The 27,278-nt window shown below is 51.4% G+C and overlaps 1 protein-coding gene and 1 long non-coding RNA gene across 3 annotated transcripts in view; one reads left to right on the forward strand and one right to left on the reverse strand.

Moving 5' to 3' along the window:
- The window catches only part of Sdk2 (sidekick cell adhesion molecule 2), a 277,637-nt gene that overhangs the window by 232,018 nt on the left and 18,341 nt on the right, over positions 1-27,278 (reverse strand).
- Positions 6,099-15,799, forward strand: LOC102547687 (uncharacterized). The gene is made up of 3 exons (XR_005490531.2): positions 6,099-6,202; positions 8,710-8,851; positions 14,467-15,799. It is a non-coding gene; the product is annotated as an uncharacterized LOC102547687 (long non-coding RNA).

Genomic DNA, 27,278 nt, shown 5'->3' on the forward strand with positions numbered 1-27,278 from the left:
CCTGATGATGAGATTCGGGGTTTCTTACACTGAGTAGAGTAATCGGATCACTGCGGGTGTTAACTGGATTAGCTGAAAGGCGACCAGGAGGCGAGGCATGAGAGGTTGGTGCCTGTGCCTGTGATGTGGGCTGGTGTCAGCTTGGGCTCTCCTTCTCCTTCTAGGGAGAAGGGTGAGGGGTAGATAGCAGGGCCTTGGAAAGGCCCTCACTCAACCTCCCAGTTCATACCCAGCATCTTTCCTTCTCCCAATGCACATCCAGGTCACTTGACGAGGGCATTGGCTTCTCATACAGAATTTACAAGGGAGGTCATGGTGACCCATTTAAGAGAAGGGGAAAAGTGAGGCCAAGAAGTTGCTCCACAGCTCGTGGCAATTCAACAAGCCTGGGACACTAAACCAGGTCAGATTCATTTACTGTGATCCACATCCCCGTCTCCTGGACTCCTGTGAATTGTCCACTTTCGCTGCCCGGGGCCCTCGGCCAGGGCCAGCTGGTTCCAGTTGCTTCCAGCAGCCTCAGTAATAGGCAGGAAGATAAATGCAGGGAGAACTAGATGACAGGAACCAGAAGGCTGTCTGAGGAGACCCAGCCTCTATCCCTGAAGTCCTGGCAAGAGCTTGTCCCTTTTGGAATGCCCCTATGGGTATCTAGGAGGGAAGGGAAAGGAAAGGGAGGACTGAAGTGCTTCTGGGTTCCCTGACATCTGGAATGGCCACTAAGCAGCTGGGGGTGTTATGCACATGACCCTGGTGGGCTGACAGGAAGCCCTGTGAGAGGGTAGAAAGCAGAGGTTATGGCTCAGAGGATGCATTTCCAGTCAGTGGTTTCCCGGTCTCCATACCACAAGCAGCCCCTCTGATCTTGCCTGTGCTGACATGCTGGCCTCTCACTGCCAGAGAGAAGCCTGATATGGGGTAGTAGGAAGCCACCCAGATCCCGGTGGCTTTGGAACTTGCCCACCAGGAAGTCTGGGCACACAACATGAGTGATGCCACCTGGTGCAGTGACCAGCACTAAGGTGAGAGGTCGTCTTACCCGAGCCTCCACCTCACTCAGCTGGATGACTCAGAGTTGCCTTCTTCCCTCCTCCTGTCCCCAGGGGTCGAGCCTGAACTGGTACACCTGGCTTGGACACCTTGGATAGGTCACAGCACTTAACCTCTGGGAGGCTTAGTTTCCTTCTCCATAAAGGTTTGCTGAGGCATAGACACATTTTTCTGCCATGACACATCTCACTCACCCACATGTTCGCGCCTGTGTGACCGTTTATGTGCGGACTCTAGCTTCCATTTCCATCTCCTCCAGTTGGGGCCTTTGATAGGAAGGAAGCGATGGCTGGTGGCATATTATTTTTTGTTTTTGTTTTTGTTTTTTCCTTTTTTTTTCCCGAGCTGGGGACCGAACCCAGGGCCTTGTGCTTGCTAGGCAAGCGCTCTACCACTGAGCTAAATCCCCAACCCCTGGTGGCATATTCTTACCCCTGCCCTGTGCCATGTTCTGGCAGCCTGTAGCCAGGTTCTCGTTCTCTCTCTCTCTCCCACTCTCTCTCTCTCCCTCTCTCCCGCTCTCGCTCGCTGTCTTGCTCTCTCTCTCTTTCTCTCTCTTGCTCTTTCTCTCCCTCTCCCTCCCTCCCCCTCTCTCCCTCCCTCTCCCGCTCTCTCTCACTGTCTTGCTCTCTCGCTCTCTCTTGCTCTCTCTCTCCCTCTCCCTCTCCCTCTCTCTCTCTCTCCCACCCTCTCTTGCTCTCTCTCTCTCTCTCTCTCTCTCTCTCTCTCTCTCTCTCTCTCTCTCGATTTCTCCCTCTGAGCCTCCAGCTGTCTCTGATGCTCCCTAAGTCCCAGAAGGCAGAGATGGAAGTGAAGCACAGAGTCCCAGCCTCCCCAGTGCCCCACCCCCATCACTCTCATGAGCGCCCTGCCCCTTGGTAGATCTCTGGCAACAGTCCCTTGGCACAGACTGCAACACTGGAGTGAAGGAGGGAGATCAGGCTGGCTGTGACTGAGAGGGGCTGACCTTGACCTTAGGGGGACCCCTGCCTCCGTCTACGCCCTGCTTGAAAAGGCACCCATAGGATTCTGAGGCCTTTCCTTCCAGGAACCCTAGTCGCACAACCTGGGGCCCAGGGGCTATCTCTCCTCCTTACCAGGACCCCTGTGTCATGCCTGGAAGCCAGACTCAATGGCTCTTAAATCATCTTCTCTGCACTATACCTGGGTCCAATTTTCTCCACAACTGACCTGTTCCCAGACTCTCCTGTGTGTGTGTACGCGTGCGTGCATGCGTGTGTGCATGTGTGCATGTGTGCACGTGTGCATGTGTGCACGTGTGCATGTGTTTTGGTTGGGTTTGGTTGTTTTCTTGTTTGGCTTCTCTGTATTTCTCCTTGCTGAGTTTTTTTTTTTTCAGTAATTTTAACTCTTGTATTTTGCAGGGCCCATGCCATGCAGGCTGTGCCTAGACAGGCCTTCCTCTTCTCCCTCTAGGGACTGGACAGAAAGCAAGGCCTGGAGAAGCCAGCTCAGGTGTGTCTGTGTCTCAATGTCTGGTTCTGGACACAGCAGACACATTGGCAGTGGACTGTCAGCAGATACTTGGGATCCTCTGACTGACGAAGAATTTTAACTTCTGTGGCCTCAGTGTTACTAAGCCGTATAGAAACCAGCTCCCCTGATTTGGCAGTATCTCCCCTGAGCATGGAAGGCACAAAGTTAAATGGGCCCATGATGTCCCCAACAAGCTCTGGTCCCAGGTCTCCGTAACAGCCTCTCCCTCTGCCTGTCTGTGCCTACAGCTCTGTGAGCTAGGACTTCCAGTCCGGTTTTGGTTTGTTAGTTTGTTTTCACAACATCCATACATGGCCAAATATTCTCACTACAGCTACGGATCCTGGGGCAGAGGTTCGACGGGGGTTCTAATTGCTACTCAGACATTACCTAGTCAACCGGTGACCCAGTGAAGAATTACACACAGATGTCCCAAAGAAAGAACTTCTGTCAATCCCATCTCCCATGGGTGGGGACGTAAGGACACCCTCCCACAGCACGGGTCATCTCTCTCCTCCCCTTGTTTGATGACTGCCAATATTGAGGCCATCTAAATGTATTCAGAGGTTAATCCTGCAGCTAGAGGCATGGGGGATGGGGAGCTTACCTAACCCGTGAAGTCGGCCCTGAAGATACTCCACTGTAGCTCAGTCAGGGCCTTTCTGGTCAGCTAGCTGGCCTGGCAGCCTTGTGCTCTAGCCGACTTTAATTGTTTATTTTCCAGCCTTGCTTATGACTCAATAAAATCCATAACTCTGATAGCTCCCATCTCTCCCGGTTGCACCCCCACCCCCAATCCCTGCCTCTCCCTCTCTCCCGGGAGGACAAGGCTCTCCTCTCTATAGAAACCACTTGCTAAGCTGCATCACTGACAAGCGTCACCCTCAGTAAATGACTCTCCAGGACAGGAAGTTGCCAGTTAAGTGTGAGGCTTGGGTACAGCCCGGACAGCTGGCTTCTTAGCAGAGGCTCCAAATGGCCTCACTGGAGTGGCAAGCCTACCCCAGTGTCAACACAAGGCAGGCAGGGTGCTGAGCCTGGAGGTGAGGGGGCCTCAGACACAGTGAGGTCTTGGGTGAGGTTTGAACCTCTCTGGCTACCACCTTTATCTCTAGAGCACAGGGAGTAGACAGGGTATCGGTGGCTCCAGCTGTTTATTTATTTATTTAGTTTTTCATCCAATGGCCTCCTTTTGCCCTCTTCCCCTCCCCCCTTATAAAGAAAAAAAAATTGGAGACAGTGTCTCACTATCTAGCCTTGGCTGGCTTGGAAATGGCTATGTAGACCAGGCCAGCCTTGAACTCAGAGATCTGTCTGCTCCTGCCTCTTAGGTGCTAAAATTAAAGGCAACATACATTATTATTATTATTATTATTATTATTATTATTATTATCATCACCATCATCATCATCATAATTATTAATTTTTAAATTTTATTTATTTATTTTTTGTTTTTGAGATAGGGTCTCGTGTGTCCCGCGCCGGCCTTGAATTTGGTCAGTAGCCCAGGATGACTTCTGAGTTTCTGGTCTTTCTGCATCTGCCTTCTGAGTGCTGAGAGCATGGCGCAAGTGCCACCGTATTGTTTTATGTGGTACCGAGGATTAAACTTAGGGCTTTGTACCTGCTAGGTAAGAACTCTATCAGCTGAGCTATACCCAAGCCCCAGAAATATGCAAGTAAAAAACGTAAACAGGTCCCTAGTGTCATGAAACACAATGCAGGATGTGTGTGTGTGTGTGTGTGTGTGTGTGTGTGTGTGTGTGTGTGTGTGTGTGACCTTTGGTGGGCCCATTCCAAGGCGTGCCCCCTGAATGATTACACTGAGCAACAGGCCTGGTGTAAAAGAGGTTTATTTGGGGAGGGGAAAAGAGTGAGGATCTGGGGAAGGGGTAGAGGAGTGTAGATCCAAGAAGACAGAACAAAGTCATGAGGGCAGAGAAAGAGAGAGGGAAAGAGAGAGAGAAAGGAGAGAGAGAGATGATTTGCACTGACGACAGAAACTGAGGGCAAGGAGAAATCTGGGAATGGCTGGAGGCCCTTTTACCACAGCACACACCTGGTGTACCTGGCACACCTGTTGGTGGCAGTAGGTGACAGCATAAGCAGTTGCTAGGTCTCTGAGGGCAGACCAGCGAAATCACCTGTGTGCTACCACCTAGTCCATGAAAATTCAAACAGAACTTCCTGGTTAGGGTGCGAGCCAAAAGTGTAGCATTCCCCTAGATAGGCCCATGTCTCTTGTTTTCATTCCAACTGGAATCATCTAGCAGGCTTAGAAGCTTCTAGAAGGCGAAGACTGTGGAGATTTTGCACTGTCGCCTCCCACACTATGAGCCTGCCGGGCCTGTGATTTGCATGTTTAAGGCTTAAAGAGAAGAGGGAAGAAGGGGAGGGAGGAGGAAGAGGGATGAAGGGAGGGCAATGTGCATGAACCCACATCTGTCTTCTCTCTCCCTTCAAGTGCGACTCAACTCTGGGCACTCCCCACCCCCAGCTACCCTTCTTGCTTGGACCTAGGAGGGAGCCAGACCGGCTCCTCCCCAGACCCTGCCAGCAACTCATTTGTTCTCATCCTCCAGGAAGCTGAGCCTGTGGTCTCAAGCGTGGGGGGTTTGAAGGCTTCTAAGTTGTTCCTGGGAGTTCTTCCAGTGCAGGAAGTGGGCAGCCCCATCTGTACACAGATCCACAACCCCCTTGCCCATGGATCATCAGTGGTCGATGGTGAAGTTTCCAGGATACAGATCCACTTAGAAGCAAGGCTGCATTTGGTGCCTCACTCCGTCACCATGCACTTCCTCAAACTGTGGTCAATGCATCAACGGCCATAAGTATCTGGTAAGCTCTGTGTGTCTTTGACACCGGGCTCTTATGCTCGAAGCAGAGGAGATGCTGGCCCTGGCACCTTAGTCCTGGGCAGCCTGATCCTTCTCTCTCTGTCCAGGGTTCTTCCCAAGTGCCCAAGGATAGCAGCTGCGTGCTGGCTAGAGCCCACATCTGGAAATCATTCTCTTCATTCAATTAGTGGCTGTCTCCCAAGCCCCTGCTCCCTTGATCTTCCAAAGCCCTATCCTTGCTGCTAACAAGGGTTTTTAATTTGTTCGTTACATTCCTTCCCATTAGGCCTCCCGGCCTCTGCCCACCCTGGACCAGGTTGGGAGGGGGGAGCCTCAGGGCCCAAGCTCAGAGCTGTCCGTGCTCGGGGTACCCAGGACCTCTCTAGGGCAGCCTCCTCACGAGCTCTGCTCATCACTCAGCATCTTTCCTGACACCTTTGAGGATGCCTAGGAGATGGTCTGGGGACAGGGCTCCCCTGCCAGATCCTCTTCTTTCTGTGACAGGCTCTGTGGCCACACAATCAATGCAGACAACTCGATCTGGTATCAAGGCCCCGTGTAAACCGCAGCCCATCAAGAGGCATTTATTGTCCTGAAAACAAACAGTCCCCTCCCCCAGGCCAGCCAGTCCCATCTCCACTCCCACTTGGGTACCCTTCTTCTGTCCTTGGAGCAGCTCAGACTGACTAATCCCGGCATCACTTCCTTTGCATTCCGGCCTCTGCCAAGGCCAGACTTGGGTCCACTGTGGGATAGAAAGCAGGATGCCAGGGGTCGGTCTGTCTTAGTGAAGAGAGCTTAACTGAGTGGACTCCTGGGTAAGTGTGCTGGGTTGGATAAAATTTGCCCCAAATTAATGTCCGTGTAAAAGATCAGCATGTGACCTCATTTGGACTTGTGGTCATCCCGGGTAGGGGGCATCCTTAGAGAACAGAGGTATCCCTGGGGGTCCACGTGGAAGAAGGAACCACTCAGAAGCTGTGTAGCTGGCCTATTAACTTTCTTATCCTCTATGGGTTCTAATGTGCCTCCTTACTATAGGGGAGCTGTTAAAATAAGGTCAAGGGTGGGCTTTCCTAGGGGGATGGGTGGACTTTCATGAAATGATAGTGTCATAGAGACAGAAATAGAGAGGCTAAGACAGCCGGAGGCACAATGCCAACAAATGGCCCCCGCTGGCCTCCCAAGGGAGCCCACATCGTCCATATCTATTTTGGACTCCTGGCCTTCAGCACTGCCTCAAGATACCTGGTTTATTCCACTCGGATGAGGTGGCAGACTGTGCAGATTTGGGAAACTGAGGCTGGGAATTTGCAATACAATTATCACAATCACAAACAAGGGCCACTAATAGCTGTGAGGCTGGACTTAGAGCCTCTGCCTTCCAAGAATTTCTTGGGAGGCCCAGTGCCCACAAAGCATAGCAATTCTGCACAGCAGGCAGGCTCTCAGCCTGGAAGGAGGCTGGGCTTAAGGAGCAGAGCCCACTCCCCACCTCGGTCTCCTCAGAGCCGCACACCACACGCTCCTTAGATCCACGAAGCCCCCAAGAACGCTCATCTCGCAGTATCTAGGAATCCTGAGTAGTTAGCAGGATGGCAGTTGCCTGGTAGGTGTTAATTAATGACTTTGTGGATGGGAGAAACCTATCCAAGTTTTTATCGGCTCCTGTGCATAGCTTCGTGTCTCAGATGTCACGTGGACATGGAGTTGGACGGCTTCTTCCACTACGCTTCGTCTCGAAAACTGTAAGAAACCCACACAAGGAACCCTCTGTTGGGGCTGGCACACCCATGGGCAGGATGTTAGTTTAAAGCAGGGTTTCTCCACCCCAGTACTGCTGGCAACATGGCCTGAAGTTTAGACCACAGTCTGCTGCAGGGCTGCCCTGTGTCCTACAGGATCTTCCCAGAATCCTTGGCCTTTACTCACTTCATGCAGGGGGTACTCAATGCTCCTCCCCAAGATGTAACACCCCAGAGTGTCTGCAGACACTGTAACATGTCTTCTGGGGATGCAGAATGGACACAAATTCCAGGCTGTTCCCCAAAAGTCTGGAGTTATCTGGACATGGGCTTGGAGGAGCAGGGTGTACTCTGGGTCAAGGAGCCATCGCTTCCCACCATTAGTGAGCTGCCCTACCAACAGAGCTCCCTGTCTGAGGGTTCCGGGCACAGGCTAGACCACCATGAATGAAGTAGACAGAGACGTCTAGCTTTAGATGGAAGATTCGTACTAAGTAACTATGCTCTGTCTGGAAGATTCCCTGGCGTGAACACGTTGATGGTGATGATGGAAGGTAGGACATCTGCCTCTCCAGAAGTCATAGCTACTCACGAGTCTAAAGAGAGCTAACAGTCTGCGGTGAAGGTGAGCATGATGCCACAGGAGGCAGCACAGTCTTCCCAGGAGAAGCAATCATGGGTCCCTCCACTCTGAGACTTTGAACATGGCAGTGGTCACATGAATACCACAATCCTGCACTGGAGGTTTTTTAAATATACCTTCTCCTTAGAACTACCCCAGAGAGAGAAGTAGCCCCATTGTTAAAGCAGAGGACGTCAAGGCCCAGAGAGATTACGAAAGTTCACACATCTTTGAGTGGTTCTTTCCACACAGACCCCTGAATACTCCCTGTTTCTCATGGTGTCCCCTACCTGGGCTGCTTCTTAAAAAGGCAGAAGCCAGTGGTCATGAATGTCCTCTCCAAGGGAGGCCCTGGGAGAGGACTCAGAGAATGTGAAGGGAGGAGGGAGGCCCATCTGGCAGGAGGACAATGGTTGTCTTAGAACCCAGGGCCAAATGGGCAGCACACCCCCTGGAGTCTGCCACATGTAGGGAACGCCCGCCGGGCAGCTCCTGGACACAGGCGCCAACATGCCAGCCTGCCTGGCCACAGAGTGTTTGTTTCTAGGGCGAGGCCAGGAGTGGTTTCCAGGTGGGGGTCGTGGAAACCCATGCTCACACACATGCTCTCTTGAGCTGCCCCCCTGCCCCCAGTCAGTCCTCAGAACAGAGCCCCATTCAGACTAGCTGAAGAGTCGACCTGCATAGCCAACAGTCATATCCCTTCCAGGAAGGATGGAGAAGTCATCTCCGGAGGTTTTGCAGCCAAGGCTACCATTGGCATCCCTAGGACCCTCCCCGGGAGTGGCAGGAAGTGGGCTAAGGCATCAGGACACCTCTGTTTGCACTGAGGGAATTCCAGCCTGCAACGCAGCATTGCCACTATGTACAACAGCTCAAAGGACCAACGGGCTGTGGGTTTAAAGGGACAGGTAGTGATTCTGGGACCTCACCGTGGCTCCCCTTTCTTCCCTGACAGAGTCCTGGAACTGAGGACAGCTGGCAACTCATCTCTAAACCCAGGAGACCTAACCAGGTCATTCAGCATGAGTGGTGCAGGAGAAATGGGGGGTACCATTAGGGATTCAGCCCCAGCTCTAACAGGCAGGGTTCTCAGTAAGGTAAGAAGCATACGGGGGTAGAAATTAAGAAGACCATTTTGGGGTGCTGAAGATTTTGGGGTGCTCACTTGGTCTGGGCTCATCAGAGACATCTCAGCAGGAAGTTGACTGTGACAGTGACTTAAGCCATGGAGGAAGTATACTTGTGACACCCATAGTCATTGGACCACTGCAAGAAGAGGAGATTCTCAAGAGACAGAGGAGAGTTAACTGGCAAAAGGATGCTGGAAGACAGGAGTTCTGGGGGGGGGGGTGGTAGGCAAGGAGAGGAAGCACCTGAGGGGAGGGTGGGGAAGCCATTTGAGGAGCCACTAGAATTATGTATGTGGGGTTCACAGACCGCTTTGACCAACCCTTAAAGGAAGGGCTTGGGTAAGTGGTGATGGCACTTCCGGGAAGCGTGTAGGAAAGATACAAGCTGTAGGAAAAAGGTGCTGATAGAAGAGAGATTGTGCTGCCAGCAGAGATCCTGGGGAGTCTAGGGTTTAGGGCACAGGCAAAGGCCCAGGCTACAAGGCACATGAGTTGGTGTATGGGCTGGGTGGGTTGGACACAGGCTCCCTGAAGGGCTGCTTTGGACCATGGAAGACGGGAGCAGACATGGGGAAGGAGAGGCTGTCTGGAGGGTGGAGGAGAGGAGACCCTTTAGGGAAGGTTCATCACTAATAGTTTGTAACCCTCATTTTGGATTTTCCTATGGGTTGGCTTGATAAGGCCCCGAGGAAGTCTTCTCTGTTATACAGCGCCACACTAACTATGTCCGTCAGTCACTTCACACATGAGCCAAGAGGTCATGTTCATCCCTACACCGCTCGCCCTTCAACGCATGCTCAGTATTTCATGGTGATGATGTGCTCAGAGTGGATGGTCTGCTTGCCCATCTCTTCCCTCAACCTCTACGCTCCCCGCCCAGATTCTCCAAAGCCTGATAGAGCTAAAACCCTACTTCCTGCCAGTCCGGCGAGACCACAGACAACTGTGGACTTGCTTTTCTCCTTCCCGAGGTTTAAGAAAAATAAGAAAACAATCTACTCAGACAAAACAAAGCAAATGAGGTGGCCTCGTTGGAGGGCTGATGAGATCCAATTAGCAGAGATGAGGACTGTGTGGCTTTCCAAGCACAAACATCTTATTTATTTGTGGGGTGCTCGTCAGGGGGTGGCACGGCGAGCATGCTTCTTGTTATTACTTTTTTTCATGCCTCAGCTAACATGGATGGACCTTCCCGGGAAAGCCTGCGGTTCTTAGAGGTTGTAAGGGGTTCAGGGAGCTGGACTGGCAGCCCCCAATCCCCAGGAGACCTGGACAGGTAGAGACTGGGTAGGCTATGAGAAAACATCACCAGGGGTGGGTGGCATGGGTAAGAAAATAGCAATAGCTACCCCACACTCGTGCTCGTTCTGTACTGGGTTGTCTGAGGTGCTCCATTCACGCTCTCTCTCAACCACTGCATGCATGGTCAGATGTCAGGGTCCACCGGGCATCCAGGGATGCTTGGGGAGGTGGTGTCAGCTGACTCAAGTGGCTTGAGTGGTGAACGGTGACACTCGTTTCTGGTCACAGATCTCCCCTAGAGTCATGCAAGGTACCTTCTTGGATCACCCATATAACCCTGTATCCCGGGAGGGGAAAGGAAAAGCCAGCGAGTTAGGAGTAGACGCCATGAGAGGTACCCAGGTTCGGGTTCTGAGTAGGAGCTGGTGGAAGGGTCCTACTGTGGGCTCAAATCCATTTTCTAAGTGCCAGGTGGAAGGGCAGGGGACTGGTTGGTGTCAATGGAAGCTCTCCAGTATTTGAGGCTCGAGCCAGACTTTGTAGGTAGCCAGGCAGCTGAGGGGGATGGCTTCTGCATGTCGTATCCACTGAGCACTCCTTCTGGGAGTGACCTCTTTTCCTAACGCTTAGTTCCTTAAAACTTTTTACGTTTATGGGAGTTTTGTGTGCACGTGTGTCTGTACATGTGTGTGCAGTGCCCTTGGAGCCTAGGAGGTCATGGGGTCCACTGGAACTGAAGTTATAGATGGTGGTGAGCGGCCATGTGGGTGCTAAGAACAAAGGCTGGGTCCTCTGAAAGAGCAGCCAGTGCTCTTAACCTTTGAGCCGTCTCATCCATCTCTACCTTCACACTCTTTAAGAGATGAGAGGTGTCCCACAGAAGAGGCAATGACTGATTCAAGTGCCAAAGAACGGGAGGGGGTGCTAAGTAGCCAAGAGGGCTCCACAGAACCATCTAGAACTTCAAAAGGAAAGAGGAGTCTGCAACAGGATCGCCTTGATGGGAATGGCCACAGGGGAAAAGGGGCTGAGGGGCCACAGCTGAGACATATACTTCCATTAGTCTGTGCAATGGCCGGTGGGAGTGTTACTTTACAGTCACTGTGACAAAATGCCTGAGGCAGCAAACTTGTGAGGGAGAAAGGTTTATCATGGCTCATATATTTAGAAGTTTCAGGTGACAGTCACTTGACTTTGCTGCTTCGAGCCTGGAGCTGCACAGATCATGGTGGCAGCATGGGGTGCTATCCAGGAAGCAGAAAAGAGGAAGGAGCTAGGGTCTTGGTGTCCCCTAGGATATACCTCTAATGACGTAACCTCCTTGCATCAGTCCCTGCTTCTTAAAGGTCCTACCACCTTCCAGTGGTACCATGTTCAGTGGCCAAGCCTTTAACGCGTAAGTTTTGGAGGGAACATTCTACATCCTTATTTTAACGCTGCTTTAACAGTTAACTGGCCCCTCCTCATGCGGAAGGCCACAGCCATCAATTTATTCATTCAACAAACCTGCATTTCCCAGGCACTGATCTGGACATTAGGGACCCTCCAGTGGACCTCTCGCTGAGACCAAGGTCACCGCCCTTGGGGGTTTATCTGCCCTCTGGGAGTTAGTCTGGTAGAGCGTGGGAAGGATCGCCAATACGGAAGATAAACAGACCAGTGATGTAACGTACTAGAGGGTAGTGTGTGCTGTGAAGAGTGTGAAAGCGTCAGGGTCTAGGGCACAGGCAGAGGCACCGGGCACAGGCTGCTGCATCTGATAGAGGAAGAAGGTAGGTCCCACTCTAGAGGATGTGCTCCAAGTCAGAGCCCAGCAGTTTTGGGGGCAGAAGACTCCGGGTAGTACAATGAGCTGACCGGAAGGCTCTAGAGTATGGCCACATATCAGTGTGACGCTTAGAAGAGGTCATGTGGCTAGACGTCGAGGCGTGAGGCAGAGGCTCAGAGAAGCAACCGTGGTTAATAGCTTAGGGCCTCATAAGCTTTGGCTCTTACTCTAGGCCACCCCAAAATTATCTCATCGCTACTTTGTAGCTGGATCTTTGCCTACTTTTATGAATCGTAATGTAATATAGCTGTGTCTCCTGATGGCTTTAGGTGACCCCTGTGGAAGAGTCACTTGACCCCCGAAGGTATTGTGAACCACAGGTTGAGAAGCACTGCCCTAGAGGCTTCCGCTGTCAGCCTGGGGATCACAAGTTCTAGTTTCGGTTTGGTAATTTTAGAATAGTGTGGCTCTGTTGGTAGGAAGCCCTAAATTAGGTCCACGGAACTGCATAAAAACCAGCGTGGCTGCACACACCCATAATCCCAGTGCTTCAGAGGTAGAGGCGGAAAGGTCAGATGTTCAGGTTCATCGTCCACTACGTGATGAGTTTGAGGTCAGCACGAGCTACCTGAGACTATGACTCAAACAAACAAACAAACAAACAAACAAACAAAAAACCCACACAAGCCAACAAGCCAACACCCAAACCAGGACAGTTTCAGACCTCACCACAGCAGATTCAGGGTGAAGGCTTCCTGTCCCCATCACCCAGTCTCCTGTGTTAATACCTTGTCTACTGCCGTCCACAGGTAACAACTAGGGAACCAACAACGGTCTGTTATATCCCATCCATTACACACCATGTACATCAGATGTCCCCAGCTTCCCCGTGGTCTCCTGTCACCTCCTACCTGCTACCCAGAACCCCACACTCATATGTTATATCTCTCTGATTTCCCCCACACAGGCCATTCCTCAGGCAAGTCTAGTCTGTGATGACCTTGGACCTTCTGAGTTGTAGCATATTTGCTATCATGCGTCATGTGCCTTAGTTTGGGGATTTTGCAGGGGCTGGGGTATAGAAAACCCAGATGTAAAGTACTCTGTCATGTCCCAGAAGGGGACACAAAGTCCTTGTGACTCTTCACAGATGACATTAAACCTTGACCACTGGTGAGATAAGATTGGCTAGGTTTCTGTACTGTCAAGGTACGTGGCCGAACTCCCTTCCCATATGGTGTACTTCTTTAGAAACTAATGCACGACTGCAGGCCACACTCTGGGTGGAGAGCTGCTTCTTCTTAAGAGGTGACGATAGTCGCCATCCAGAAGCAGTCACGGCAGCAGCTCAGGATCAGACACTGCTGCCTGGCATCTGGAGGCAGCAAGACAGGGTGCTGAATTCCATGTGGGACATTGGCACATCCCTGTCTACCGGATGATTCCATTGGTTGCTTGCAGGACAGGGAGGGTGAAGCAGACAAGGATACCGTAAAGTCCCGGCTTTGGACACACATGCCGTCACATCACCCTCTACAAAGCTGAGAAGGCCTAGGGAGGAGAGAGTCTCTCAGGACAAGTGGGAACTTAGATTAGGCTGGGGCAGTGTGGCCACCCTTTGTGAACAGAAAATTGGATGAGTATATCCAGAGTTTGACAATTGGGTCTAGGAGAGAGGGATGTTGGTAGAAGCCCTGCGCACCGGAGATCACCAAGGAGATATGGAAAGAGGAAAGAGCCAGATGGGGCCCCAGGATGCTGTGACATCAGAGTTTGGACATCTAGAGAAGCCAGTGAGGGAGGTGCCAAAGCAAGGGTAGGCCAAACAAGGAGAAGACAGTTAAGGGCTGAGCACCAACTCCACAGGGACAGCTTGGTGAGGAGTCTAAGCCTGAGGTAGGACCACAAGAAGGAGGGAAGAGGGAAGCAGGGACAGGAGAAATCACAGCTTCTTTCTAAAGACGAAAGTTCTGTGCTATAAAAGCAGCAAAGACCTACAGGGCAGGGAGGTGAGAAAGAGACGGGTAGGCACTAACTAGAAGTATCCTGAGATTAGAGAAGCCACAAAACTCAATTCTACTAATGGGAGTGAGTACACAGAGGTGACTGTTCTTGTAATGTGTGTGACAGCGTACCAAGGCTGCTTCACACCTCAAAGCAGGCGAGCATGGGAAGGAAGCATGGAATGGTAGGATCAAGGTTGGGCTGTCATATAAGACTCCCCTGGATGGTTCCAGAACCTCCTGGGTACATACAAGGTTCCCCACCAAGAGGAGAGCATGAGAGCAATCCAGCAAAGCTTGAGTTGAGCAGCGAGAGCTCTTGAGAAGGCTGCAAGGGAAACCTACCAAGATAGAGGGTTCCCTGAATCCTTGCACATTCCCCTGGCCCTACCAGCCCTGAGAAGAAAGGAAAAGACAACTTCTTCCCTCCTCGTGGCCTCTGGGAAGTACTTTAAAAAACTTAAGTGCTCTGCCCCAAGGGCTCCAGAGGCCAGCCTCGAAACTCCCTGTGGCTATATCCTAAACGGTGGTGTGCGTTCTTAATTGTGCTCATGTGTTTCTGAGGGAAGGAGCCAAAGGCGTCTGAGGATACAGAGCCCTCAGAAGACGAAGAGGGACCTGCCAGCCGCTGAGGGTACACCAACAGAGTGTCGTCCCCTACTTCCAATTTGGAAGCTTCCAGCCCCATCCCAGACACCGCGGAAAAAGGGGGACCACTCAACCAGCCACGCTGTCACCACCCTGGATTTTTGTCCCATCCCACGTCCCAAGAGGCTGCCCATGTCAAGGACGGCGTGCATGACTCTCTGTATCTGGGTCACTGTCTGGGCGTCTGACTCACGGGGCTGCTTCAGTGCTGTCGGGGTGCAGAGCGTGAGAAGAGCAGTCGCACTTGCTGATTTCCTCAAAGCAGCTGAGTGAGAGGCTGGGCCTGCACGTGGCCTGTGTACAACTGACGGGTGGGTGTGTTTGTGTACAGTGGCATGCGTCCAAAAGGCTGAGCACATGCCTGTGTGTGTGCACATGTGTTCATGTATATGCAGAGGTATGTGACTGGTGTGTCGGAGGGAGGGGCAAGTGCACACGAGCGGTGGATGTACCTGGGTGAAGAAAGACAGAAACATGGAAGGCGACAGAGTGACACTTGTTCCACCTTTCAACTTTATGGGCATGAGTATTTTTTCTTGGGAGAAAAGAGGAGGATTTGTGAGAAACACGGTACAACTTTTCAAAGAACATGGAACTGGCTCCCAGTCCTGTGTCTTCTCTGTGGAATATGAGGCACTGACTGCCCTGCCAGACAGGGACCCACTGACATTATTTGAGAGATACCCACGTCCCAAGAGCTCAGAGAGGCTAAGTTACAGTCCCAGCTCACAAGCTCTGAGGGACATAAAAGGCTGGCTTTCTCCTAGGGGAAGGTAGGAGATTCAGGTTAGCACCCACTCTGTCATTCAATGCTGTGATATTCCTGAGGGAATCCCCACTCCCTGGAAAAAAAATCATCATATAGGAGTGTTGCAGTAAATTCCCCAACCCAAATAAACCGTGCAATGAAAACACAGCTCAAATACGAGCTGTGCGCCCAGACCGGGCAGATCCGCCACTGTACTACTCTATTCCCAGCTGAGATCCCCGATAACTTGCGGTTTCTCCAGGCCACGTGCTTCAGCTCCATCTTCCTCCCACCACCTCCTCCTCTTTCTCCTCTCTCTCCCTCTCCTCCACTCTTCAGCTCCCTCCCCTGCCCAATCACGGGCTCTGGCCTTTATTTTACAAGTTAAACCGGGGAGAAGGTTCAGGTGAAGTCACCTGAGTGTGTGATTTACTCCTTGTCCAAGGCAGCCTCTCTTGGGGAAGTGTAATTAGCATCAAAATACAAACAGCACCAGGGCAACCCACGTAGGAGGGCCCAGTCTATCTCAGAACCCAGGGCTTTCCTAAGAGGACCATGGTGGAGCCAAAATCCTCTCCGTAGCTTGGCCAGGGTCTACTATGACCGGGGACCCTCCTCAGGACCTCTTCCAGCTGTTTCCTGTGACTACCCTGCTGGATAACAGGAGCCCTGGGACAGTGTATAAGAGAAGCCCAACACGGTCCTAGCTGGGTCTATCTTCTGAGTTTGGTGTTCTCTGCTCACAGGGTTAGTAGAACATGCACCACGGAGAAAGAGGTATAAGATCTGTCATTACGAGACTGAGTTACTACAGCTCCTAGACGTGTAGATGTGGCACCTTACAAATGACCCCTGACTCCCTCACCTGACCCCTGACCCCCTGACCCCTTCACTTTTGCTCGATTTTGATTCTTTCATGGAAAGAGTCACAAGGGTACATACCATATCACATGATTCAATTAAGAATGTTTCCTGTTCACTTAGCTCTCAAGAATCCATCCAGACTACCTACACCCGTGCCCTCAGGACTGGATCCTTGCCAACTCTGCTTTCCTGTCCCTTTAGCCAACATCCTGGGATATGCTACCAGAGGCCAGGGACAGAGAGAGCTGTCTTCCAGCTTTGGGCTCAGATGGCTTCTAGGGCTGGACCCGTGTGGGATCCTCCTCTCCACGTGCTGCTGGTCACAGAGAGTTTAAGTACCGAAGACACCTCCCCCATCTCAGGAGGGAGCCCACATTACCCATCAGCCACCAGGGAAGGCTCCCCACAGTACAGTTGTGAATTAAACATGCAGCCTAATGAGTTGATTTTATTAGTTTGCAAACGCATTGAGAACTCGTTATCAAAATAAACATCAATTCCTTTCACCCCCGCGCAGCCTCTTCAAGCGAGGGAGGGAAGATAAACACAAAAATACACTGCGGCCAGCCGCCGTGACCTGGATGCATGCGGGCTACCAGCGAGATCACAAGGTCCCATAATCCCTCACTGTTTCACGGGGCCCTGTTGGGGTCGAGGGCGGAGGAGGCCAAGAATGGGTCTTTGGCAAACCATGGCAGGGTCAGTGATGGTAGGATGACCCTACCTCTCTGGTTCAGGCCACTTTACTTCAGCCTGGTTCTTGTAGGGTATGGAAATATGAGCCAAAGGAGGGGATGCAAAAACACAGCAGACAACCAGCAATGATGTCAACAATACAACAACAATAACAACAACACCAACAGCAACAATAGCATTCTGGGATCTCGATATGCAGCAGCTCAGGGCTGTGCACCAGGACTATTTTTTGGGCAAAGTGATGTCACCTTATAGAGACATGCTGAGCTTGCCTGTCATGCTGGGGAGCAGGGGATACAGGGCAGCTGGCCTCAGGGGTTTGTTAGTCAGGTCCCTGCAGAGTTGAGTGAAGGAGGGCTAACCCTGGTACAAGTCTGCAAAGACTCCTTAATCCCGGGGCCAGGCAGGGGGCAGGAAGATGGACAAGGTGACCTTTGCAGGAGCCAGGGCTCTCTGTGGCTCCATGCCTGGTCTCCCTGGAGACACCAATGGCGGCCGCTCTCTGTACTGTCCTTCCCCTCCCCCACTCTCCAGGTCCCTGGCCCCAGGCCCCAGTGGGAGGGAGGGTTCCAGGCTGGCAGAATCATCCGGGAAGCTGGTCGGACAGGGACAGTATTGTCACGCTCCGCAGTCATTGCTGTCTTTGGAAAGGTTGTTCTAATCCCATTTCATCCGCTTTCCATGGCTGTCAGCTGTTTGCAGGCGAGGGAGGCCGGTGTCTGAAACCGGAGCTATTGTGCGGTCCCTCCTCCCACATGTGCTCATCCATCCATCATGTTGTCCTGGACCCCTTTGTTGGCTGGCCAGGCCCCTACCAGTGGCATCTCGCCCCCCCCCCCCAGCTGCCCCACCTTCCCTTCTATTTTGGGCTACAGCAGGCCAGGCCTGGGATGCATCAGCCAAGTCCCCTGGGAGGAAGAGAGGAGGAGAGGAGGGGTAGGGCGAGGGATGGGGCCTCTTAGATTCCACCGGGAAAGACTTAACTAAGATCCGGAGGCTTGCAAACCACAGAAGAGGTAAGGAGTGTCTTGGAGATTAAAAGACTCCGTACGCACACCCCGCAATGCACAGTTCAGTCCAGACAAGTACTCAGAGTGCACCACATGCCCTCCAGGGGCTCCTGGAGAACCTGGAACCCACTTTTAATACTTGGTTGGCCAGAGAGTCCTAGCAGTTAAAAAATAACAGAAGAAAAAGGGGCGGGGGGAGGGGCGCAACTCAATTGGTAGAGCACTCACCCAGCATGGATCTGGGTCCAACCCCTAGCACCTTAGAAAGAGGCAGGGCCACACAGGCCTGCAATTCAGTCACCCAGAGGTAGAGGCAGATGATTGGGGTTTAAGATAATCTCTGGCTCCACAGTAAGTTTGAGGAGAGTCTGAGCTACATGAGACCCTGTCTCAAAAAGGAGTAGAGGAGGAGGAGGAAGAGGAGGAAGAAGAAGAGGATGAGGAAGTAGATGAAGAGGAGAAGGAAGAGGAGGAAGAAGAGGAGGAGGGGGAGAAGAGGGGGAGAAGGAAAGGAAGAGGAGGAGGAAAGGGAGGAGTAAGATGATGAGGAAATGGATGAAGAGGAGGAGGAAGAAGAGGAGAAAGATAAGGAGGAAGAGGAAAAAGAAGAGAAAGAGGAGGGGCAGAGGAGGAAGAGGAGAAGGAAGAAGAGGAAGAAGAGGAAGAAGAGAAGGAGGAGGTGGCAGAGGAGGAGGAAGGGGAAGAGGAAGAAGAGGAAAAGGAGGAAGGGGAAGAGGAGGAAGAGGAAGAGGAGGAAGGTGAGAGGAGGAAGAGGAGGAAGGGGAGAAGGAGGGAGAGAATAAGATGAGCAAACCCACTGCCCCATCTCTCGGTGAGCAAGACATAGATAACTCTCAGCCCACTCAGCCTCTTCTGGTCTTTGCCCTCTTCAGAGTCTCCCCCTGCCCCACTTGCACTTACTGCACTAATTTATGTCCCCAGGTTGACTTTTCCGAGCTTGGCACTGCTTTGGGCCCTCCCAGCCTTTCCTTTGCTCAGTCTGGAGTGTCTTCCATTCCCCAGCAGGCCTGTGCCTAGCTATGTGGCTTCACAGGACAGCCCAGAGAGACACTCGAGCAGACCGCATGCCTGCCCAGGGCTTCCTAAACACTCGGAGCCCACTTTTCCCACTGCGTCAGCCATCTTGGGTTTTCCTAGTATCACCTGCCCCCCTCCCCACTAGACTGCACTGTCAGCCTAGGCTGGGCTGGAGGTCAGGACTGAGAGAAGACGTCATCGGCATCTTTAAAAGAGAGCTCACAACGGCCGCTCCTCAGTTGCTGCACGCGTCGCCCCTGGTGTGGAATAACTGTTCCCCAAGTACTGGCGTTCTGTTGCTATTATCATCGCTGGGCTTGATTGTATTTTCCAGCCCCGTGAACCGTGCCAGAGCACAACAAGCGTGTGTCTGGTGTCAGTGCTAGTCTCGATGTGGGATTGTGTTTTAGGGTCTGGGGGGAAGACAGAGCAGGGAGCAGCCTTAACATCTCTAGCTTTTCCACCCACCTAATTTTGCTGCTGCTGCTGCCGCCCGCCGCAGCCGCTGTATCCCAGGCTTCATTGTGAATACGCTGCTCTTTCCCTTTACCTATGGTAACACTTTCCCCAGTCCAAAAATAGTGCGTGGAAAATTCCAGAAATAGTTCATAAGTTTTAAATAACTTTTACATAGAATGCGTAATTGAACTACTGGGTTCCCTTTGTTCCTAATACCGGATTAATATGCCTAAGTTATAAGTTAAACCATCCCAGGTGTAGAGGCATAGGGACTAAGGCCTACGCAGGACTGGGTGTTGTCTGCCAAGGGCCTTACAGCTAAGGGTGACGACTGTAAGTTACCTGAGACCCCTAAACCTGCTCCCAGCAGAATGGAGCCGAGGGGCAGTGCACTGCCCTCCAACCAGGAGTGGAACCCAACCCTCTTGTGAGGCTTTGGGGGTTCAGAGCTCTGTCACCTGGAGAACGTCTCAGATGAGGCCGCATGTTGTCTCTGCTCACTGGAAATGATGGAGACCCAGACACTATCCTACGCTCTAGGGTGTGTCCTGTTCACCACAAACTTGACGGTCTGCCAGAGTGGACACATCACCCGGTTTCTGGAATTGGTACCTCCTCTTCCCCCAGAATGCCATGTGGATGCTCCTGGGCAAACTGACCTCAGGGTGCTGCCTGTTCAGCCCGCCTTTAGCTGTCCCAGGATTCCAGGCTTCCTCACTTCCCTATCCTTTCCTTTCCTCTCTGGAGCTCCTCAGGTCTCCCCAACAGGAGCCACACAGCTTCATCAATCCCAGACCAGAACGCTATGCCCATTCAGACTCATGGTGGACATTCTAGGAGGTAGAAGCAGGCTGACCCCAGGCCTTCTGGGTTATCTCTGTACGCTTAGATCCTAAACATGCATTCTTTATTGGTATAGCTTGCTTCGCTTTGCTCTCTCCCCATGAATTGAGGCATTTCTGGAATAATGGCACTTTCACCCAGGCTCTTGAGACTGGGGACAAGGAATATTCTGAGTTGCTAAGTAAGGCAAATGTTAAGAGCCTGTTGTACGCACTACAGAGAAGTCAGAGCTCCACTGGCCAGGCCTAGGACAGTGCCTGAGGGATAGGGTAGGTTCCTTTTCCAGAACTGCAATAGGATACCTCCGAAAAGATGGGACTCCAGGGCTCAGGGCCCAGTGGGACAGCTGGGAATGGAGGGGGAGGGAGGGCGGGTGAGCAGAGAAGCCATTCTCCCTAGGAAGCTAGGGAGGAAGGGAGGCAGCATGGGAGTTAGGATTTTCACATGCCTACGCCTGGCAGCCTGGCCTGGGGGGAGGCAGTTGGCAGTATTTACTGAATGGATAGAGGAACAAATGACTGGGAGGGAGAGCAGCTTGTGGGCGAGAGGGCTGGCCTCTGTGAGATGAGGAAGGGCGCAGCAGAGAGGCGTGAGTGTGTGTGCTCGCATATGCGTGTGCTTGTACATGTGTGTGCGTGAACGTGTGTGTGTGTGTGTGTGTGTGTGTGTTTACACGTGGAGGCCAGAGGTCAACCTCAGATGCCATTTCTCTGGCGTATCCACTTTTGAAAACAGGGTCTTTCGTTGGTCCGGAACTCTGTCTGTCTGTCTTTATGTCCCCAGCACTAGGCTTGTGTACCACAGCACCAAGACTTTTTAATGCAGGTTCTGGGGGGATTGAACTGGAGTCGTCACAGCAAGCACTTTTTCAGCTCTGGATGGACTTTACGATCCACGCTGTCTCTCTAGCCTGAACTCTCTGGGGAGTTCTGAGATGCAACAATCAGTCTTCCTTTCCTGGGGCCGTTTGAATATGGTCGTAGTCTAGGGCAGGGGGAGACCCTGGCTGGTCTTAAAGCCCTGGTAATGTGACGAGAGGGGAGACTGTGCATGCCTGACCTATAGCCCTAACTCCTTGGGCTACAGAGTGTGTCCTGGCCCACAAATCCAGGCCTGGGTATCTAGGGCCTGTGCTATTTGCAGCTTTCTGAATGGTGTTTCCAGCTCTCCTCCATGGCATCTCCCTCTCTGGATGAATTAACTGGCTCTCCTGAAATCATAAATAATTAGTAAGCCCATCCCTGGTCCCACTTAACAGTTTATGTTTTCAAAGCACTTTATGCCCATTAACCAAAGACTCCTTGATCTACCTCCTGGAGAGAAGGATAAGGACCAGAGGGAGCCCAGGAGCCCTTGAGAGTCATCTCTTCCACTCTCCTGCATCAGGGAACTAGTAAAAACTGACAGAACCTAGCCAGTGAGCGGCTCTGGTTGGGAGTGTTTCAGGGTCACACTCAAAACCAAACAGAACAGAGGAGGTGGGGCCAGCCAAGCTGCTCTTATCAGGGTGGCCAGCAGTGGATAAGCCCAGGAGGGGCCTCAGAGGGTGGACCAGGAAGAGACCAGAAAAGTACACCGTGGGAGTTTACTTGAGGCACTTGGGAAAGACCAGCAAGCAATAGACCGACCTCCTTACCTGCAAGTAGGGAAAACAGCAGTTTTGTAAGGAAAGCCCTTCATTAGCCTGCCTACGGCAGTGCCCTTCTGACACTTAGGAATGTCCAGCTCAACTAGCACCCCTACCTTGGCCCAGCCGCTTTTTCAAATGTTCCTTCTGGCTTGGAGCAGAATTGCCAAGGCGCCATTCCGAGTGGAAAGGGAGAGATCAGTGGGTCTGTGGATTCACTCACCCACCATCGCCTAAACGGACCCACACGAGTGTGCCAGACAAAAATCGCAGAGGGGCCATCCATTTGCTGTTTTACTGTCTAGGACTCCCAGTATTCGGCGAGGAGCTACTGAAAGAATCTGTGAGATCAGGGCAAGGCTGAGAAACCAGCACACTGAACTCAAACCTCCCTGTGTGCTCTACAAGTTGCTGAATCCCTGAGAGCAGAGGGGAGTGAGGGCACAGGCACAGGCACAGGCACAGGCACAGGTAAGTTCCGTGCCCTCCTCCACACTACCATTCTCACTATGAGCCACGGAAGTGATGGTGGACGAAAGCGGACAGACAGGTGGCGGCCAACTTTTGCATGCCCGAGTGACACCCACACCAGTAACCATCCATAAACTCTGGACCAAATGCCAAAAGGTAACCGGTGGACGGCACAAGCTGAAGCAGACCGTCACGGGAGCGATGTTGTTCTCAGGAGTAGTTGGTACAATGCTTTCACGACTTTAAACTTGAAGGCAGGATGATATCGGCACAGCCCAGAAAGTCACATTCACAATGGGACAAAATTGTATTAGTGAGAACAGTGTAGCACCCGCAGAGGGAAAGACGGAAAGCAACTGGCTCAAGCAGGAGTCCAGAAACCAAGCTCTACAACCACAGCAACTTATAACTGATGAGGTGGTCAAGGAATGGGGGATAAAGTCTCTTTAATAAGTGGGGTTTGTATACCTGGAAATGATACCCACAGTAAAGAGAAAAAGAGCCGAGGAATTAACTCACAATGGATCACTGTCCAGACTAGAAAAGGATCTTTCAGGGATGAAGACATTAACAAGGCATAGGTCTGACTAGGCTTTAGTGCAGCCGTTCTCTCCTGTAGGCTGCAACCCCTTTGGAAGTCAAATGACCCCCTCACAGGGGTTGCCTATGACCATTGGGGAGCACAGATAGTTACATTAAGATTCATGACAGTAGTGAAATCACAGGAAATAACAACAAAAATAACCTTACAGTTGGGGGTCACCACAACATGAGGAACCGTGTTAAAGGGTCACAGTGTTAGGGAGGCTGAGAACCACTGCATGTGTGTACATGTGTGCATATGCACATATGTGTAGACATGTGTGCATGTGCATATACATATGCATGTTTGTGTGTATGTGTGTGTCTGTGAGTGTATGTGTGTGTGTGTGTGTGTGTGTGTGTGTGTTTACAATACGTAAAGAACTTAACAATGGCAAACCCTATGTACTCAGAGGAAAGGGCTAAGGCGGTGGCTCGGCTGTTAAAGTGATTGCCCTGCAAACAAGATGACTGGAGCTCAAATGGCCAGCATCATGTAAACACCCGGTGGGCAGAGCAGCACCTCTGTAATTCTCGCCTTAGAAGGTAGAAACGGGGTCTCCAGAGCAAGCTGGTCAGAAACACTGGTCATGTGGACAAGTTCTGGGTTTGATTGAGAGACCCTACCTCACAGGATAAACTGGAAAGAGCAATGGAAGAAGATTCCCAACATCGTCAACCTCTGACTAACACACACACACACACACACACACACACACACACACACACACACTCACACACACACACATACACACACAAACATGCATATGTGTATGCACATGCACACATGCCTACACATATGTGCATATGCACACATGTACATACATGCATATACATATGTGCACATGCATGCACACACATACACATGCATGATATACACACGTGCACACACATGTACCTTCACACAGAAAAGCATCCCACACATATGCACACACATGCATACATCAGTTTCCTACACATTAAAAAAGGATGACTAGAAATATCTCCAGAGAAGCCATTCAGATGTCCAACTAACAATCATGTTAAAAGTGGGAAAATCGTTGCTCATTGGGAAAATTGAACCATCAATCCACGCCTGTGACCTGGAAGCAGAAGTGTTTGAGGAAGAGGGGAAGCATCAGGAAAAGGGCAGAGGCAAAAAGGAGGGCAGTGGGGAAGGAGGGTAGATTGATTCTTTTTAAGTCCATAAAATAATATTAAAAAATCAAACCCACTATGGGATACCACCACATACCCACCAGGAGTGTTACAGTCAAGTGGAAAACGGTTACGAGTTAGTGTGGAAATATAAAACTTTACACATTGCTGGCAAGGATGTAAAATTGTTCAGTAACTGGGGCCCGTGGTTAAAGCATGCACACAGCTCTTTCCAGAGGACCCGAGTTCAGTTCCCAGCATCCACATCAGGTGGCTTATACCACTTGCAACTCCAACTCCGGGTGATCTGACGCCCTCTTCTGGCTTCTGTGGGTACTGAGTCACATGGTACATACACATACATGTAGATACACAAGCGTACACATAATTTTACAAATTAAATAAAGTGCCTGTAAACTGTCCAGTGAATGTGGGAACAAAAGCTTGCTGGCTTTTCAAAAACAAAAATCAGATACAGAACTCTCATCGGATTTAGAAGTCACATTCCTAGGCGGATGTAACTAAAAGAATTGGGACTGGACATTCAAATATATGCATTCAGAGCCTCACTTCTTCTTCTTCTTCTTCTTCTTCTTCTTCTTCTTCTTCTTCTTCTTCTTCTTCTTCTTCTTCTTCTTCTTCTTCTTCTTCTTCTTCTTCTTCTTCTTTAAAGATTTATTTATTATATATGAGCACATTGTAGCTGTCTTCAGACACACCAGAAGAGGGCATAAGATCCCATTACAGATGGTTGTGAGCCACCATGTGGTTGCTGGGATTTGAACTCAGGACCTCTGGAAGAGCAGTCAGTGCTCTTAACCTCTGAGCCATCTCTTCAGCCCCCAGAGCCTCACTTCTGACAGCAGCAAAAGGTCTTGAAAAGTTGCAAATTATTTACCAGATTTAGTGAAAGACATAAATATAAAGACCCAGGGGATGGTGGGGGGGGTGAGAAAACTTGGAGGGGAATGGCAGTTACCATATCTACCTGATGATGACATGAGTTTGATCCCTTGGAACCTGTGTAAAGGTAGAAGGACAGAATAGACTCCCAAAAGATGTCCCCTGATTGTTACATGCATGCTGTCACACGCACACACACATGCCCACACACATGTGCACACACACACATGCACACACACACGCACACACACTCACACACACGCACACTCACACACACACATCCTACATGCACACAAACAATACATAAAATAAATTAAATATATGCATGTGTGCAGATATGGTATAGTTAGTGAACCACAGTCAGGACAACTGCAAAAAAAGCCGTATCTAGATACAACATAGTTAAACTTCTGAAAACCAGTGCTTGAGATTTACAGAGGGGACAAGGGATTGCATGTCCTTTGGCTGCATACCCTGTACCGCTCAGCAACAGAACACAGAGGAGGGGTGCGGCACAGATGTGGGGGGGCCTAGCCATGTTCAAAGAGGAGGGGTGAGGCACAGACACGGGGACACCTAGCCATGTGTTCCTTTGATTCGGCTTCCCTCACCCCTTCATCCTATGCTGTGCGGGGAATGCCATGTTCCACATTTCCAAACTTCAGAAGCCTTTTCCAGTCTCATTCCAGCTCAGCCACGGGCTAAAGTACTTTTCTCCCTGTTGTGCGGCGGGGTCAACCAAAGGGGAAAAAGTCCTTTCATCTCTGGGTTGACTGAAAGTCAGCAACACGCTGGCCCCGCCCCCTATGCCCCACTGCGTCTGTGTAGGCAGGCCCCCCAGCAATGCAGCCGCAGCCTCCTTGACCCGTGGGCTGACCCTTTGGGATTATACAGGCTGGAATTGTTTTCATGTGTGGGACAAGTTTCCTGAGCTGAGGGTTGGGGGGCAAATCCTCCATCTTTCCCCTCCTTCCCTTTGCTTACCGGTTCCTCTCAGCTGGTTAGTATTTTAATGGGAAGGAGGCTGAGAGTGCTACAGCCCAGACCCGGTGGTTTGCTCTGCCTCCCACCTCCTACCCCTGATGGGATCGCTTGAACCCTCCCACAGGACAAGGGCCCTAGAATAACCGTAGAGAAAGCATATGGCTCTAGGAAGGTCCAAGAGGGATGCTCGTGTACCCCTCACCTGCATTGGCGTGCTTATGTTCTAGCCTTGTAGAGCTGGATCTCTAAAGTCAAGGGCCTTGGTTCCCCCAGCATCGTACTTGTAGGGACCCAGCATCCCTACTGTAGCCACCCCGTCTTCAGGTCTCAGTTCCTATGGTGACCTCCAAGCCTCATATACCAGCCTGCATCACTGTGTCCTAACAACAGTGGATCTTCCTGTTCCCAGTTCAAACGTCCCATCTTCCTGCCTCCTCCACGGGGTACCGGTGGGTGTTTCCCATCTTATTTTTACCTGTTTAACACGTATTTATGCCATGCCACCTGTGTGTCTGCATCTCTCCAATAAAATAATCCAGTCCTTACGGTCACCTTATAGAGTGAGTGCTACCACCCCAGCGTATTGACAGAGCCTTGCTTTGGGGATCTTATGCTACCCGCCAGCTCAGTGTCTTATCAGCAGACTGGTAGGGGGAGGGGCCTTTCTGCCCAGGCTCTGAGAGAACGAGAAGAGGAAGGTGAAGGAGGTGAAGGAACTTAAGGTACCCTAACCAGCTGCCTACTTTTCCTCCCCTGCTCTGCAGGGGTAGAGATAGATGGGTGGGCACACTCAGGCCAGACTGCTCCCCGCCCTCAGCTAGGCCCCTGACTGCCTCAGGGCCAGCACTCCTGAAGCCCCCAGACCTCATTTCCTTCAGTAGCCTCCCTCTGCCTGTGTCTCTAGGCTGGCTGTTTAATGGATCTCTGCAACACTGTAGCGAACTGCCCTTAAATAAATGATGGCTCCTGCAGAGCTCTCCTTGCTGGGCCCCTGGAGAATTTAGGGGTTTGTTTATTTAAGAAGTGATTCTTTCTCAAGTCCTTCTTGAGACTTGACCAGAGACTGCCCTCCCAACCCACCCCTTCGAACAGCCATTTACAAAACTTTGGGAAGCGTCTCCTTTAGGAGGTTGGGCTCCAGAATCCCTCATCTTGCTGATAAGGTCCTCCGTGCTGGGGCGTGAGACAGAAAACCCGGCTTCCAAACGGAAGTGTTAACTATGACATGTACCTTTCCCCACCTATTCTGGGAAGGCAGGTAGAGCTGGCTGCTGGACTTTGAGGTCTCTAGAATCCGAAAATAACCACAGCAGAGAGCCAGCTCCAGGCTTCCCGGACGAGCACACCTGCCACCTGGGTATCCAAAGTGGA

This window comes from Rattus norvegicus, chromosome 10 (assembly GCF_036323735.1).
Source record: "Rattus norvegicus strain BN/NHsdMcwi chromosome 10, GRCr8, whole genome shotgun sequence".
Lineage (NCBI taxonomy): Eukaryota > Metazoa > Chordata > Mammalia > Rodentia > Muridae > Rattus > Rattus norvegicus.